This window comes from Amblyomma mixtum, chromosome 1 (genome assembly GCF_055824585.1).
Source record: "Amblyomma mixtum isolate Tamu chromosome 1, ASM5582458v1, whole genome shotgun sequence".
Taxonomy (NCBI): Eukaryota; Metazoa; Arthropoda; class Arachnida; order Ixodida; family Ixodidae; genus Amblyomma; species Amblyomma mixtum.
In genome coordinates this window covers 238,426,355-238,441,690 of record NC_143012.1, presented here as the reverse complement: position 1 = coordinate 238,441,690, position 15,336 = coordinate 238,426,355, and the positions used below count along the sequence as shown (strand labels likewise).

Below are 15,336 nucleotides of genomic sequence, written 5' to 3'. Positions count from 1 at the left end.
ATTGTCCTTGTATTTGGGACGAGCGCGATTTGACAGAAATGGCACATGCAAATATTTTCAGCCTTCTGTCACACCATAGCTAATGCAGATTTTACCTTTTTTTAATACGAGTATGATCAGAACATTGGATGGTTAAAATGTAACGTAGGTTTAATTCTCTAACCCCGAGCTGACAGCCTAATACCGCGTTCAAAGTTCTCAATGTACTGACTTGATGAACATTCCATTAATCTAACTGCAAGTTATTACAGACACTAGTGACTTACCGGCCCTTTTGAACACAGTTTTCCGTTGAGGTTGGTTGTTAAATAAATACTCAGCCAACAGCTTGACTGCGTTGCACAAACATGCATATCTATTTCTTTGTCTCCCCTATACTGCTAAGCACGTACACAAACGTAGATGTGCGTCCCATGTCATGCTGTGTATTTTCTGACGCCATTTTGCAAGAATCTCGTACTGCTTTAACGGTCGTCAATGTTTTTGGTAAATTAGGTACATTCCGACGCCGCAGGAAAGTCGCTCGTGCACTCCGTAGCTGTCTGGTGTTTAGTATAAACAACCCGTAGTCGGCAGCTAGCGCGATCGATCCACAAAAGAAATTCGGGAAATCACACAGCGCTTCCTTCAAATCGATCGTTTTTCTCTCACGGAGCAGCGCACTAGTAGCGATAACCCGTTTAGAACATTCAATGTAACCCGCGTTTGTTCATTGTCTCCCCATTACAAACATTGTTAATTCTTGGCGGGTTTCCACTTTATCGACGCAAGCATTCAAAAAACATTATCTTCGATGGGATTCCCTGTACCTCGCTGCTGCTGTTGTTTATGAGGAGAACCCTTAGCGTTCAATTTCTCCCCGTGTCGTGTTTATCGTTGCCAAACTAGCAGTTCCTCCTTCGACAATTCCTTTGCTGTTGCCATTTTCGCTGATTGTTTTTCTTTTGTTTTATCGCTCCCTTGGACGCCTGAATCTTTGAGCGTCTACTTTATTGGCCGGGTAGGCCATCATCTCTTTCCGATAGACGGGCGGCGAGAAATTGCCGCTGCAGCGCGTATCAGGTGGCTCTTATTTCTTGCGATGACACCCGTTCTCAAGTCTTTTTCTCCTAAAGAAAGCGAAGGGGGAAAGGGAGGGGTGGGGGCGAAAGGAGAACAGCGAGGACGCTGAGGCGCCATAACTGCAGACAGCCACCCACCCAGTGTTCAGAAAAGAACAAAGCCCGCTTTCTTATCTCTTTACCATCCTTTTCTTCGTATTGCCTGCGCTGACAGGGAAACGGCAGCAGCGCGCCCTCGGCGTCTTGGCAGCTTCGGAAGCCATCTTTTCGGGAATTGGACCACACTACTGCCTCCACGATGCCCCGGCCCAATTCCCAACCTTCTCCCCTGCTCCCGCATCTTTCCCTCTTTCACGAGTCTATTTCCCCCTCGCCTCTCTTCCTCCCCGATTGTTTCTTGTTTGTTTGCTTTGCCATCGCCAGGATATACACCGTAAAAGCAAGCAAGATGCTACATGAACACCAGAGCGAACAGGCGGCCGGCCGCTCAGAAAGAGTCGTCACGAAAGACATAGGAAGGAATGGCACTAATCATTCTATAAAAAGGAAACGAGCGAAGTGGAAAGATGCTCTCGAACGAAACGCATGGGTCGCTGAGTCGGAGACGCCCGGAAAACTGTACGAGGCAAAGTTTGTTGCTGGGCCGGTACCCAATGTTGTTTTCTGTTGTGCTTCGAGCGCTGCCTCGGAAGTCAAACAACCGAGAGAAATTCCTCCTTAACGGCCTCTGTGTATGAGCATATACTTTTGCATTCCGTCTAGCCTCCCTTTTTCCTATATGTGAAATATTTATGCTATTTGCCTTTCTTTTTTTTTTTTAGACAGCGGCACATGCCACTCAGAGTTGCCCAGGACGGAATCATGTTGTGGGCTCTAAATCTTTATTCGGTGCATTAGAACCTCATGTCGTTTTGTTTTGAAAGGAGCCTGTTCTAGGCGAAATATTTTTTTTTTACATCATGCCGCGTAGAGGTGGATACCGGCTGTTTTCTTGTTCTCAAAATCCAGCACACAAAGTTAACAAAGAAGGGGAAAGCCTCAGGGTACGTGCTTGCCAACGCTTCGACAAGAGGGCGTGTCTTCGCCTGGAAAAAGTGTTCATCATTGGCCGGGTTTAAATAGGGCCTTCGCTCCGTAGAGGAGGGCACTAATAAGTATTCATCATTGGCAGGGTTTGAATAGGGCCTTCATTCCGGGGACGAAGACCCTAAGCGTTCATCAATGACGGTGTTTACCGTAATTTACAGACTATAGTCCACAGACTACATATGTTTAACAGCTGAAATTTTTGCTTCATGCGGACTATCTGTGGGTGCGGACTATGCATTATATTATTTTTTTAGATCATTGCCGACAGCTGGAGAGGCCTACGGGTGGCTTTGAAAGATAACAAAACATGCCCTGAGTGAGCGTCTACGAAATGTTACCGAGCTAAATAACATAGCGAAATCACCTCCGACATGCAATGAACTTCGATATGGAAGCGGAAGCTGTTAAGCTAGCGAAGAGTGGCTGCTTTCCAGTGTAGGTTGTCGTCAGCGATTGCTAAAATAAAACTGCTGCTGAATAAAAACTGCTGCAAGATAGGTATCGGATTCTGACGGCGACAGCGATATTGACGAGCCTTTTGTCGAATTTGACATGATTAACTCGTTTCCTACCGACAGCCCTGGACAAAGTGATTTCGACGGGTTCCAGAACTGAAATAAATTAAGTCTAATAAAACTAGAAGTTTTACTTCTTGACAATAAAGTGCTTGCTTACCCAATGTGTACTGCTAGTGGACAATCTAAACAACTTATTTTCAGCCGAAATTCGTCCCTGCGACTATAAAGAGGGTGCAGATTATCTAAGAAAGAAAATTTTATTTCTACCGAAATTTGCCCCTGCGGACTATACACAGGGTGCGGATTAAAGTCCAGAAATTACGGTAATAGGGCCTTCACTCTAACGAGGAAGGCCCAATGTAAATCCCGCCAGAGATGAACACTGTGCCCAAACGAATACAAGTCGTCTTTTTTAAACGTTGGCGAGCACCCTGAAGATTTCTCCTCCCTTTTTCACTTTATGTGTATGAAGAAACGATCTGCCTGCCCTTCTATAGCATGGACTCTCAAAATGTAGGTTTGCCTCCAAATCTCGAATTAGAAAAAAAAAAATGTGTTGCAGTATACGATAACCACAACGTGCGGTTCTGACCAGAACAATCAAGATTCTTGCCGATATGTGTTCATGTCTAGTAAGTAACCCAGTAAGAAATCAAGTGAATGAATGATGCCTGTTCCCACTTTATTGATTATTTTTTTTTAACAGAGGGTGCCTTTAGTGGCACGCTGAGCTTGTAGAGAAGAGAGGTGGCGGTTGCGTAGCCTGCGCTGTATGAAGTATGAGGAGAGTCGCTGTCCGTTCCAAATCGCAGCCTACCATGCTGTTACACTAGAGCTGTTCACCACATGCTGAGCATCAAAAACTAAGCACACAAGCAAGTAGACGCATATATATATATATATATATATATATATATATATATATATATATATATATATATATATATATATATATATATATATATATATATATATATATATATATATATATATATATATATATATATATATATATATATATATATATATATATATATATATATATGCTGCCAAAACGCTTCTTATAATTTCCTGTAGAAATACGAGACCAATAGAAATAGACGCTAAATCGCGCGACAGACTACTTTGTAACATTCTGCAGAATTTTATTGCAAAAAATTACTATTAAATGTACATAAAGCTGTCATGAAAACATAGTTGCAAGTGCATGTAAGGAGTGTGTATGTAGCGCGGACGACATGGCAAAAAACGGGCCTGCATCATGCGGCATTTAGCCTGTAACATAGTGCTAATCGCCATTTCGTCATATGAGTTTTTAGTAAGCGCTTACGCGCCGTGAAAACACAACTATGCATACTTGAGTAGTGTAAGGCTTTTTGGCGTGTCTTTATAACTAGGAGCCAACTCGTTAAAGTTCAACTTATAAAGTCCGACACATCAACAGTAGGTTACAAGGGAGTGAAGCTGACAGAATTTCAGGAGTTTTGCTTGTACACAGACAAAAAAACATAGCCTTCTGTTACGAGACTGGACATACCTTCTCAATGAACGGAAGCCGAAATTTCCCTTTGCGCCGGATGACTTCGAGCCGTAAGACAAGGAAATTCACACTGTACACTGCTGCATCTAAATGTCAGCATTTGCGAAACATGGCGCAAATAAGTAGCGTGAAAGATACCAAGTTTTCATATACCTCGAATTCCTGATATCATTTGTAGCTGGGTAATAACTGTCAGAGCCATACCGCGCTGCACTTCTCGCTGCAGCCGTTTTGAGTAAACATCACACGCGAAGGCTTGTTGCGTCGACCACTAAATATCCGCTTTACTCTTTGTTGGTTTATTAACGTAGTGGTCGGGCGTTAACTTATATTTTTCTAATCATGGGCATAAATTCTATACTTTGCTACCATTTCTTCGATTAGAGCAACACCTTCTCTCAACACATATTCTCAGCGTAATGACAAATTCTGTCGCTTCACGGCAAACTTCGGGTGCAACTGCATAAACAATAAAAGAGAACTGCAAAGTCAGTGTTTTAAAAATGCAATGCAGCTTTTTGCCTCCAGAGCATCTGCATCGAATAGCGCATAAAGTTAGGAGAGTTGGTGATTCACAAACACTGGGCCCGGTGTGCTTAGAACCTAGAAGAAGAAGACATGGAAGGAGCATTCTGAGCGGATCTCCTTTGTGCTTCTTCAATGTCTTTGTCCTTTACGCTGGTGACAGGTTTAAAAAGAGTTTCAAAGGAGTTATGTTTTCTTCGCAAGTCGGGCCCCAAGAGAGCATAACAAACCATAACGAGTCTTCTGTGCACAGCGAACGATCGTGTCGGCTTTTTTTTTTGCATTTTCTGAGCGGTACAGCTTTCGCAGATTGTCGTTTCCTTTCCACGTGTAACTAAACTCAAACAGCTTTAGTTAGAGACGTACTGAATATAAACAAAATAAGGTCTGTCGCTTATATTAATAGTCTTTTTCCGATATTTTCTATGTTTCCGTGTTTGTACGGGGTTAAGCCAGTTTACAGCCAATGCGCGGTGGCCACGATTTTACAAAAATGCGGGAAAAAAATCAGGTTTCAAACTACCGCGTTGTGCGTGCGTTACCAAGCACTTCAAAGGGATTTTAAACAGTAACCGGTAATACAAGTTGCTTTGTTTCGCGATAAACATGGCATTTTGTCAAAGAAGAAGTTCAGTTTTTGCGAAAACATGCCAGCTGAAATGCCTCAATACATCTTCAAATATCTTCACATCTTACGAGCCATAAAAATAAACCTTATACATATACACCGATTTTCAAAAAAGCCTTTCAAAGGGTCAGTAAGTTAAATCTGTTCGCTGAATCATAGCACTGCAGTATTAGCAGTGCTACCTCCCGTTTTTATTGTCAGTTTTGCAATACATCAAGCAACATGTTTCAGTCGGCAATGAATATTCCGCGTTACGAAATTAAACACAATGTGTACCTCAGTACACCATCCTCAGGCCAAAACTGTTCAATATAATGTGAAACATCATTAATTAGACCTCCGTTAATTCCAAAATCTAGATAAATAAAACCCGCCTGTTCAGTCACTTCAAACATGCGTGCCGTTCCATGGTTTTATTCTCGTTAATTTGGAGAAACAAGGCCGCGTTTCGGTTAATTAGGAAAGACGGCAGAGTTCGGAAGCGCACAGAGCACCGGAGGGGGGTAATGATGATAGTGAGTAAGCTACTCAGAAGCCTGGCCACTGTAGCACATGTGACGCTGACGACCGCGTGAAAATTAAGTGTAAAGGCGCTTTACTCATAACTGTAATTAACAGTCGAGAGTATTCAAGAGGGTTCCTTTTTATTTTGTGCGGCTTTTCGCTGCGTGCGTGTCGCATACTGCTGTCTGCGTTGTGAGTGTCATGGTGGAGTCGGCAATTCTTTAGAATTACGTCCCGTGCGTGTATGCTAGGTGTACTATTTTTAATGCGAAAGCATACTACGCCAGGTCTGACCGCTCGTCGCGTGGTCCGTGGACCCCCCTGCTCCTCGATGAGGCCGCATCTAACAGATAGTGTGACGTCAGCCTCTCCGTTGCTATGGCGACGCGTGACGTCAGCTTGCTCTCTCCACCGCAGCAAGGAGGAGCCGGTCGTGCCGCGCTCGTCGAGGAGTCCCGCCATAGAAGTCACGGACGAAGAGTCTATATATATCGGAATCTAGTTGCTCTATTCCTTCTGAACTGTTTTTGCTTTCGCAACCAACCAGGTTTAACCAGAGCTAAACCACACCATTTTTTTTATTTGTGTGTGCCTGTGCACATGCGGGCAGACTCCTAAAAGACATTTGTGCTGGTTCATCCGACTGCGGGCGCGCGCATTTGGTAGAAAATAGAGAAAAAGGTGTTGCCACGCCGATTTCTCGCATTAAGAAAACAATAATCACAATTTTTTCTGAGGAAATAAAGGTGTGCTGACATGGGACACTTTGTTGCGGTGCTTGTTAACTGGATTCCTCTAAAAATGCAACAGCCGCCGCGGTGGCTCAGCGGTTATGGTGCTCGGCTGCTGACCCAAAAGACGCGGGTTCGATCCCGGCCGCGGCGGCTAGAATTTCTTTGGAGGAGAAATTCTAGAGGCCCGTGTACTGTGCGATGTCAGTGCACGTTAAAGAACCCCAGGTGGTCGAAATTTCCGGAGCCCTCCACTACGGCGTCTCTCATAGCCTTAGTCGCTTTGGGACGTTAAACCCCATAAACCAAACCAAACCTAAAAATGCAACATTCGGCTACTTCCACCGATTAATCCGGTCCTGTGAAATCAGAAATGACGTGGTTTCATTTTGCACTACAGCGGAGGAACAACGGTATGATACGGCCAATCATGCTAATCCTACCTGCTATTTTCTCCCGTTGACAGACAGTAAACGATCAAGAGTAAATGCTGTTGCGCTAGTTGGTATTGCATTTTTTTTGGGACGAGCAAGCGCGCAGAGATAGGGACAACAGGTGACATGGACATTGTTTGTGTGCTTCTCGTTAAACGTCTACAGTTGAGTATGAGAGAAGCCAACAGCCACAGAAACCAAGGGGCACAGGGGATTTTTTAAATTTATTTATTTATTTTTGTGGTGTTGATCAATTTATAATATTATTAAATATGTTATCACTTAAGGCTAATTGATTAGAAAGCAGAAGAAAAAACAAGGGCTTTCAAAGTTAACGAAAGTCTCTTTTAAATAAGCTGGCAGAATGCAATAGAAATGTTTCGCAGGAAATAAACAAACAGAAGACACACTGTTATATTTCCTTTATAGCTAAAATACGTTATTCTCGAGATTAAATTTTATTTGACATTTGAAAGAACATAAATAAGAAATGATGTAAAAAGAGCACGTTGTAATTCTTAACCAGATCTGAACCACCTTTGTGGAAGATGCGACAAAATGCTAGGGCTCGTGGGATACTTTGTGCATTCTGACAATCACATATGGCTGAGGTGACGCTGCTGCCATGTAAAATCATATTTCTCTTTTATAGACTACGGAAATCTTCTTTTGAAAACTACATTAAAAACAAACACCCATAAGCTGCCTATTTGATGAAAAAAGAAACTTTTCGTCACAAAGAAGATTTACGCACCTCATGACCCCGCATGAGAGAATAATTCGCGTTGTTCGATGTTTTTGTTTTCCCACATTAGCTTGCGTGAGCTTTGTGTTCTAAGAAAACATAGCTTTTTCTTGACGCATAGCCGCACGTCATTTCTTAGCCTCTGAAGTGACTAGGAGTGTGTAAACTCCTTGAAGTTGCTCACACGACGAGGGCTAGAGATGTGTATCGTTAGTGCCATTCTCACACATGAATCACTGCCTTAATAGCTCGATTTTTGTCATCTTTTGATGAATCGGTCTTTTATATCAGTGTTGAGCTACTCGTGCGAGCAGAACTTTGCATTCTTGATGTGGACATATTCTAGTAATCATTAAAACGCATCGTCGGAAACGCGGTCTGAAACACTTGTCTCGAAAAGGCTTAAATGCACACAGTTTTGTTAATGTATTTTTTACATTATATACATTATTAAAAGTATATATTATGACAGCATGCTGTGCCTACAAAAAGAGACAGTTCGCAATGGCTCAGTCATGTTGGCGTCCAGCTGCTGAGATTGAGGTCGTTGGTTAACAGAAAGTAAAAGCCGAAAAAACTCGTATATGGAGTATTTGCTTCATATTAAGAAACTACAGGTGGTAAAAGGTGATCCAAAGACACCCCCCCCCCGATGTGCCTCGTTAATAACGGTCTAGGGTTCGCGAAAAAAAAGTTTTGAAAAATTTACGGAGGCGTTTAATGATTATTCTGCGATGACAATGCGTTAGTATTAGGTCTTCTCCTTGCTTGATGAGCTAAGGATGCGGTTTAGCACACAAATCAGCGAGAGCTCATTGGCCGACCACTTACACGGTGGCCACCCGCCGGGTAGCTAACGTGGCAATCACCCTCGGATTACGCATTCTTGCGACCGCTTCAGAACCTTCTCCTCCCTCTATGTTCGTCCCGTGGCGGCCACCTTCCGCCAAGAGGGGGGGATGGGATTTCTCTTCCACCACTTTTCCACCTGCTAATCGTAATCACTGGCAGGTCATTTTAGTTTAATTATTCTTAGTCACTTTTGCTCAGTCATTCCTAGTCATTTTTGTTTTCAATGCGTTAGCATTAGAGTTGACACAATAAAACCCCGCCGACGCCCCAGACGGAATTTGCTGATTAGTCAAGAGACGTCACGTGACCTTGTCACATCATCACAGCCTGCTCACAGTGACAGGTGGCAATGTGGCCACCGGGTTGTGAGGGACTTGTCCACTATGGTGGGTGGCAATTAAATTAGTGATTGGTCCAGAAAGGGCACGTGACCTTTTGACGTGACCACAACCTGCCCATAGCCTGTGAATAACCTAGTTTCTAGACAGCATTACAGATAGAGAGTCTGAAAGAAAAATCACAAAAAATTGTCATGCATGCAAATATCTGCTCCGTCACAGCAAAGCGGATACCTTCTTACTGCAGCCAGCAGTGAGAATAAACAGTTGATGGACCGAAAATTTCACACCAACAGGCGCAAACCCGCACAAAGTTCCAACAGAAGCAGCTAAAAATGTGAAATATATTGCTATCGCATTACACTTTTTAGGTGTCCTAAGCGCCCCTAGAATTTTCGGGTTCATCTCGTGGTAGCCACCTCCCGGCCTCTTCCTCCTCTCCTCTACACGTAGAGAGAGAGCCCACCTGCCACCTGTCGACATGGCTGGTTGTGTACACCGCAGTACACCTGACACTACGCTTTTTTTCCTCATGGTGGGCTTCTAACGTTGACGCATTCATAATGTGTGCGGAATAGAAGGCGACACTAACTGCATCTCACAGGCTAATGCAAAGAGGAAACGCAAAAAATGTTTTGTGCGCAGGCTTGCCAATATTAAAGTTCATCAAGCTGAAAGGCACAATGAGTTACGTAATAACTCGCCCATCCACCACTTTTTAAACGGGTATGTGGCCTTTATAACCCACTAACCCAAAGTTCCCCTATCAGAAGAAAAGCTTATTGTTGAGGAGCAGGGCGACCACGTTTACTGGAAGCGGAGAGGGTGGGTTCGAGAACCGAAGCCGACCGTTGGCCTATGCGCAGGCTTTGCTAGCAGCATTTACAAATAGACCATCTGGCGGGCTAAATTATAACCGGTGTACACTATCTGCCGGTCTTCGTAACACTATTAAAACTGCCAGTAACAGCACCTCTGCACGAACCACAACAAAGCGGGATCAATATGCGGCTGCTGCGGCCGCACTTCCGCGGAAGTGCAATACACTAAATCACTCGTGCAACGATGTTTCGAACAGCCTAATGAACCGGAGGTGGTCGAAATTAATCTAAAGTTCTGTATTACGTAGCACCTCGAAAAAAGTGCGAAATGTTCGTCGTTTCCATTGCCATGCTGCATCGCAAAACAGAGCAACTGCTAGCAAACTCTTGTTGCTAAGGCGCGCACAAGGGCACCTGCAAAATAGTTGGGAGCAGTTCTAAGCGTAACTCGTTAAGAACTCCAGCAGACTCCGAAGGGATTTTCTTTCAGATAAGTTTTCTGGTATAAAGTAACAATTTGCGTCAATTGTTCATAGATCCAGGACATTGCCCTGAGCGCGTCAGCGTACCTTTTCGTTCGTTGAACCGCGTTCTGTTTTCCTCATACTTAATCAAAGAAGGAAGTAAATCCTGCGTATCTTAGCGGCCTTTTCATTTTTAACAAAGCGCACCGAGAGCGCTGCAAAGATTACAACACAGCAACTGCACTATCAAGGAACAAATGATCTTCTAAGTTCTAGCGGACAACTTTATTACCTCTCGAACTGGCCGACGTTCCAAAACCAACTCCCTAACTCTCCGACTTTGTTTGAACTTGTGCGAGAGGACCCCAGAAACAAAAACAAAACCATGCTGGCGGAAGTAGGGAGAGCATTCTTTGCGCAGATAGCACTTCTGCGCACGTATGTACCGTTCAGGAAAATTTGTTTCATGCGATGTTTGACAGCAGTGATGTATCGTGTACGGACGGCAGTTACATGATAATAAACGTGCGCGACTTGTCGGTAGCCCTAGTGAGTAATTACATGCGTGACTAAAACCATTTAGCTTTCGCTGCTTACAAGCCGCACTCACAATCATTATGTTTGAACACGTGCAAAGATGCGAATATTTCATTTCTTAATTTTTTTGGTGATGGTAATCCGTGTCGTTAGCGCTAATGGACTATCTTTTTTCCATGCGCGTGTAGCCCGTATGATCGTTATTATTTCATGCCAAGTAAAGGCAGAAGCTCTCAGTAAAGAGCCACTGCGGAGTAAATGAGACAGGGAACTTGAGGTAAAAAGAATTTCGCTGATTCAACGCCTGTGAAGGATAATATAAGGCAATAAGGCCATTTCAGTTTCAGATTTATTATCTTACTTCAAACAACACCTCATGTTTCTTTTTTTTTTTCCACTTCAGTATCTTTAACCTATGATTTCTGCTGGAATATGGAGTATGAAAAACAGTTACAACTAAAAGGCAAATCGAAAAAGCATGGGGAAGTTGGCTTTGTAACAACACAAAGCTACCAGTTTCAGCATCAGCAAGTGCGCATGACGGAAGGGTGGCCGGGAAATATCATTAGCCTAACGAAAAAACATGTTTTTTTTTTCTGTTAATCAAAGGATTCACTGGCCTGAGAGTATATTCTTCTACACATAGTTATATTCTAAAGTAAAACTGTAATACTGAAAAAAAAAAATGAGCCGACGCTGAGGCAGCGATCGGATATCGAGCATTAGGACACCTAAGATAGGTAGCTAGTTCGAATCTCTGCCGCGAACTGGGCCTTAAATTAGCTAGTAAGTTTATGCTGCACGAAACGCTGAATCGTATGACATCAGATGGAATATTCTGCGGGAAGCGACTGGCCCACACATTTTACACGAAGTTCGGGACTAAGTCGCCCGAATTTTACGCCTGCCTTAGAGGGATATATATATACCGGATCGACATATATAGTTTAGTTTCGAGTTGTGGTGCTCGGGGCATCACGCTGCCGCATGTTATTATTTCATTCCATAATGTAACCACCTCGCTTATCATGGCAACCACTGGGCTACGATTTGCATTATAACGCATAACGCTGAGACCCGAAACGCGAGAAGTAGAGCTTAACGCTCTAAGGAGCAAATATGGTTTCTTCATCAGATATTTTATCTCCAGTAGACATGCAGAGCAAGCAAGTGGTCGAACCTGCTTAAAGCATGTATAAATGACTTGCTAATGCAGCTCAAAAGTTTATTTGATAAGTCGTGCATAACAACTATCAGCTTGTGTTTTTTTTTTTTAAGTTTCAAGGTGGGCTTGCGCTTTTAGGGGCGAAGAGAAATATTTTTGATACGCATCGCTTCTATTGCAATAACATCTCGAATTATGCGTGATTCCTTGAACTTTGTTCAGCAGATGTTGGTTTATAAAACATTACGACACAAGTGATGGTGGCCCGACGTAGTCTGAACGGAAACATTTTCGAATTCCGAATATAAAATCAAGTGCTGTTGAAACAGTGCCGTTAAAAGGCAGAAGAAATCTCTATTATATGAATTAGCTTTCAGGGCAGATAATAAGGGTGATTAGAAAATTGGGAGAAACGACTTTCGATGACGCTTACGAGAAGTCTGAAATGTGCATAGTATGTTTTACAAACTCCGCCTTTATGTCATCGAGCGCTTTCCATGATTATTTGTAAGCTCTTTGTTGTCAGTTATCGCTGAAGTAGAGACAGAGGCAAAATTCTGGGGAGCGCGGCTCTGTGAGAAAACAACTGGTAATTATATTAATTCCTCTTCACTCATTCAGCTGGTGTTTGTTACTCAGGATATAACGTGCGTGCCCTCTAATTCTTGAAAGCTTTTCATTGCACTGTGCTGCCTGACTGCGTTTATATATTTTTTGTGGCAATGAATGCCCGCGACATTAGATTAAAATACGCAGAACACAGCATCAGCATTATTGTTGCTCATCGCATAACCTTGTGCCTTAAAAAATACCGTGATAATTAAAGTCTAGTCCAGTCGCATTTAGTTAATATATTACTGCCACAATTTCTTTTAAAACATGCGGTGGTTGGCGTTCGTATGCAAAGTAAAATGTTTCGTAAAAGCGCGGAGAACATGCTGAAAGGTTTCTCGCAAGTTTCATGCATTTGTTCCGTGCGAGACAATAAAGTAACATCGAATACAAGCAGTTCAAAGAGTTCAGACAAAGGTTAGCCAGCATATGGCCTTTCATTGAGCATTTGCCAACAAGTGCTGAAAACCCAACCCCATGCGGGTAGTTCTAAACGTAAGGTTTGCAGCACAAAAAATAATATTGGTCATCTTACGCCCGCTTGCGAGCTCAGGAAGGCATTAAAATTTATTTGTCTCAAATCACAACCTTGATATAATTCTTGATATAATTGATAAAAAACTTTATATAAACTTTATAAAAAAACTTGATATAATTCAGGGCCCTCTTTATGCTTCAATATTTACTGGAATAGAAGCTATGACCTAAAGTACTTATCTTTTTGTTTCTGTTTATGCATCTTATTAACTTTTTCCTGCCTTACAAAACAAACGGAGTTCTTTCACCATAAATATTCATAATCAAAAGGTCAGGTTTAAACTCCTCCCCCTGAACTGCTTGTCGCAATGCGCTTCGCTCCTAGAATAGTGGAACACTTACCACTCTGTCCCAGGCAAGTCAAGCCTTGGTTGCGCGTCTCGCAAAGAACGCCGTCGGATCAGTGCTGCGCCGTCCAACGACTTCGGGGGCGGTGTGTAGCAATGTGCTTCGGTTTACAGCCTACGTTCAGAGCTACAACCGCTCGCCGTCGGGCATTCGTCGCTTGTCCGGACCAGCAGAGTGCACAGTCTCGTCCCGGCCTCTTAGTCGCACCGCCGGCAGATACACGCCGAGGGCAGTTCTCGTCGCACCCTCGTTGCTGTGCCACTTGCGCACTGGTGAACAACGAACCCGCTTTCTAATCGCTTTTGTCGAAAACGATCAGCGCACCACGTAATCCAGACGGCGCGTGGAAAATCTGGTGCGATTCGCGCTTCTCGTTATCTCGGTTCCTTTCTCAACGCAAGCCGATCAGAGCGACTCACTGTGCTCATGAGCCACCTGTAGGCTTGGTGAGGAGCGCGGAAGCGTCCAGCCGAGAAGCGGTAGGCGATAAGATCTTCCGGCGGTTGACAACAGGTGGGAGATGCAAGTTTTTGCAGCCGTAGTTAGGAACCGTGCTAGCAGAACGGTCCCGTATCGAGGCACGCACACCAGCTGATAAGGAACTGTGCGGCTGACTCCACAGGAAGGATGGGAAACTGAGGTCGAACGAGAAAATAAGAAAACCTTTTGCTATATAACCGATATTTCAATTGTTGATAATGAAAGCTGCGAAATAATTATTGCAGCGGACTGTTCTATAGGCAATTTAAAAGAGAGGAAATGTAAAAACGAAAATATTAATTCTCGATTAAAATGTAAAAGCACGCAGAATGGCTCGCCGAATTGAGAAAAACGTCAGCGACAAATGGGAGAAAGCTAGCAAGCCGAAAATTGCGGAAATCTTTAAAATATTAGTTGATTAAAAAAAACTATATTGTTTTCAGATAAACATTAAAGCTACAGAAATTTTGCTGTGGCCCTTCGGGTGAAATAAAAAAAAATTACAACGCCTAAATCAACAACGAACCGAACATCAAGCTTCAACTTCCTAACAGGGAGTTGGTTCACACGAGTGGAGTGCTGCTAAAGTTTTTCGGCCGAGCAATCAACCGGTGAATGTCAGGCAAGAAGTCCCGCAGGTCGGTGAACACTTGTCAACCCAGCGTCCACCAGAGTCCAGCCCACGAAAACTTCAGTGGGAGGCCTAACCGGGAACAGTCAACGAGCGAGAACGTATACGCGAAGCCCTGCGCACTGCAACGCCGCCGCTGCCACCGCACGAAAAAGTTTTTCGTCTGTTGTCGGCCGCAGAAGAGAGCAACTATGCTCAATCAACACCCCGCAGTAAGGCGCTAAAAAAGCAGCATCAGAAGAAGATGCACACGGTGTCTCGTCTCCGGGTTCGAAGCGGCCGATTTGGGGCCGGCGCCGATTCCGTCAGCCGGCGAAGGATCCTGGCACCAGTCGTCGTCGAAGTCGGGGGGGAAGGGGCCACGCGCCGCTGCTCACAGGGCGCGCAGCCGACGGGGCTGCAAGCGCTCGCGCTGGGCTCCGGCGACTGGGGGCCCGGACCGAACCGAGGCCCGGTGGCCGCCGGGGCTCGGGCTCCTCCTCCTCCTACCCCCTCTCCTTCTCCCCCCATTCCCTTCCCGCTCACCCCTCCGCGCCGTATCGGGACTCACTCTTCCCCTCCTTTAAACTTTTCCTCCTCGGCAAGTACCCGTCCCGTGAGCCGTCTCCCCTCCGCTATCCCCCCGCCAAACGCCTGCCTCCTCTCTAGGCCAATAGTTACCGCCGGACTTTTCCCTCTGCTCCCGCCTTTTACTCCCTATTTTGCGCCCTCTCCCATCAACACGACGCGGGTTTCTTTTCTGCCTTGCCATCTCGATTGCCTTCCTCCTCTTCCGT

General features: G+C 44.3%; 1 long non-coding RNA gene across 1 annotated transcript in view; it reads right to left on the bottom strand.

Annotated features, from left to right (window-relative positions):
• Positions 1-14,971, bottom strand: part of LOC149371310 (uncharacterized) — a 200,936-nt gene extending 185,965 nt beyond the window's left edge. Inside the window, exon 1 of the long non-coding RNA XR_016286638.1 lies at positions 13,444-14,971. This is a non-coding gene — a long non-coding RNA (uncharacterized LOC149371310). The remainder of the gene's footprint in view (positions 1-13,443) is intronic.
• Positions 14,972-15,336: the final 365 nt, after the last annotated feature.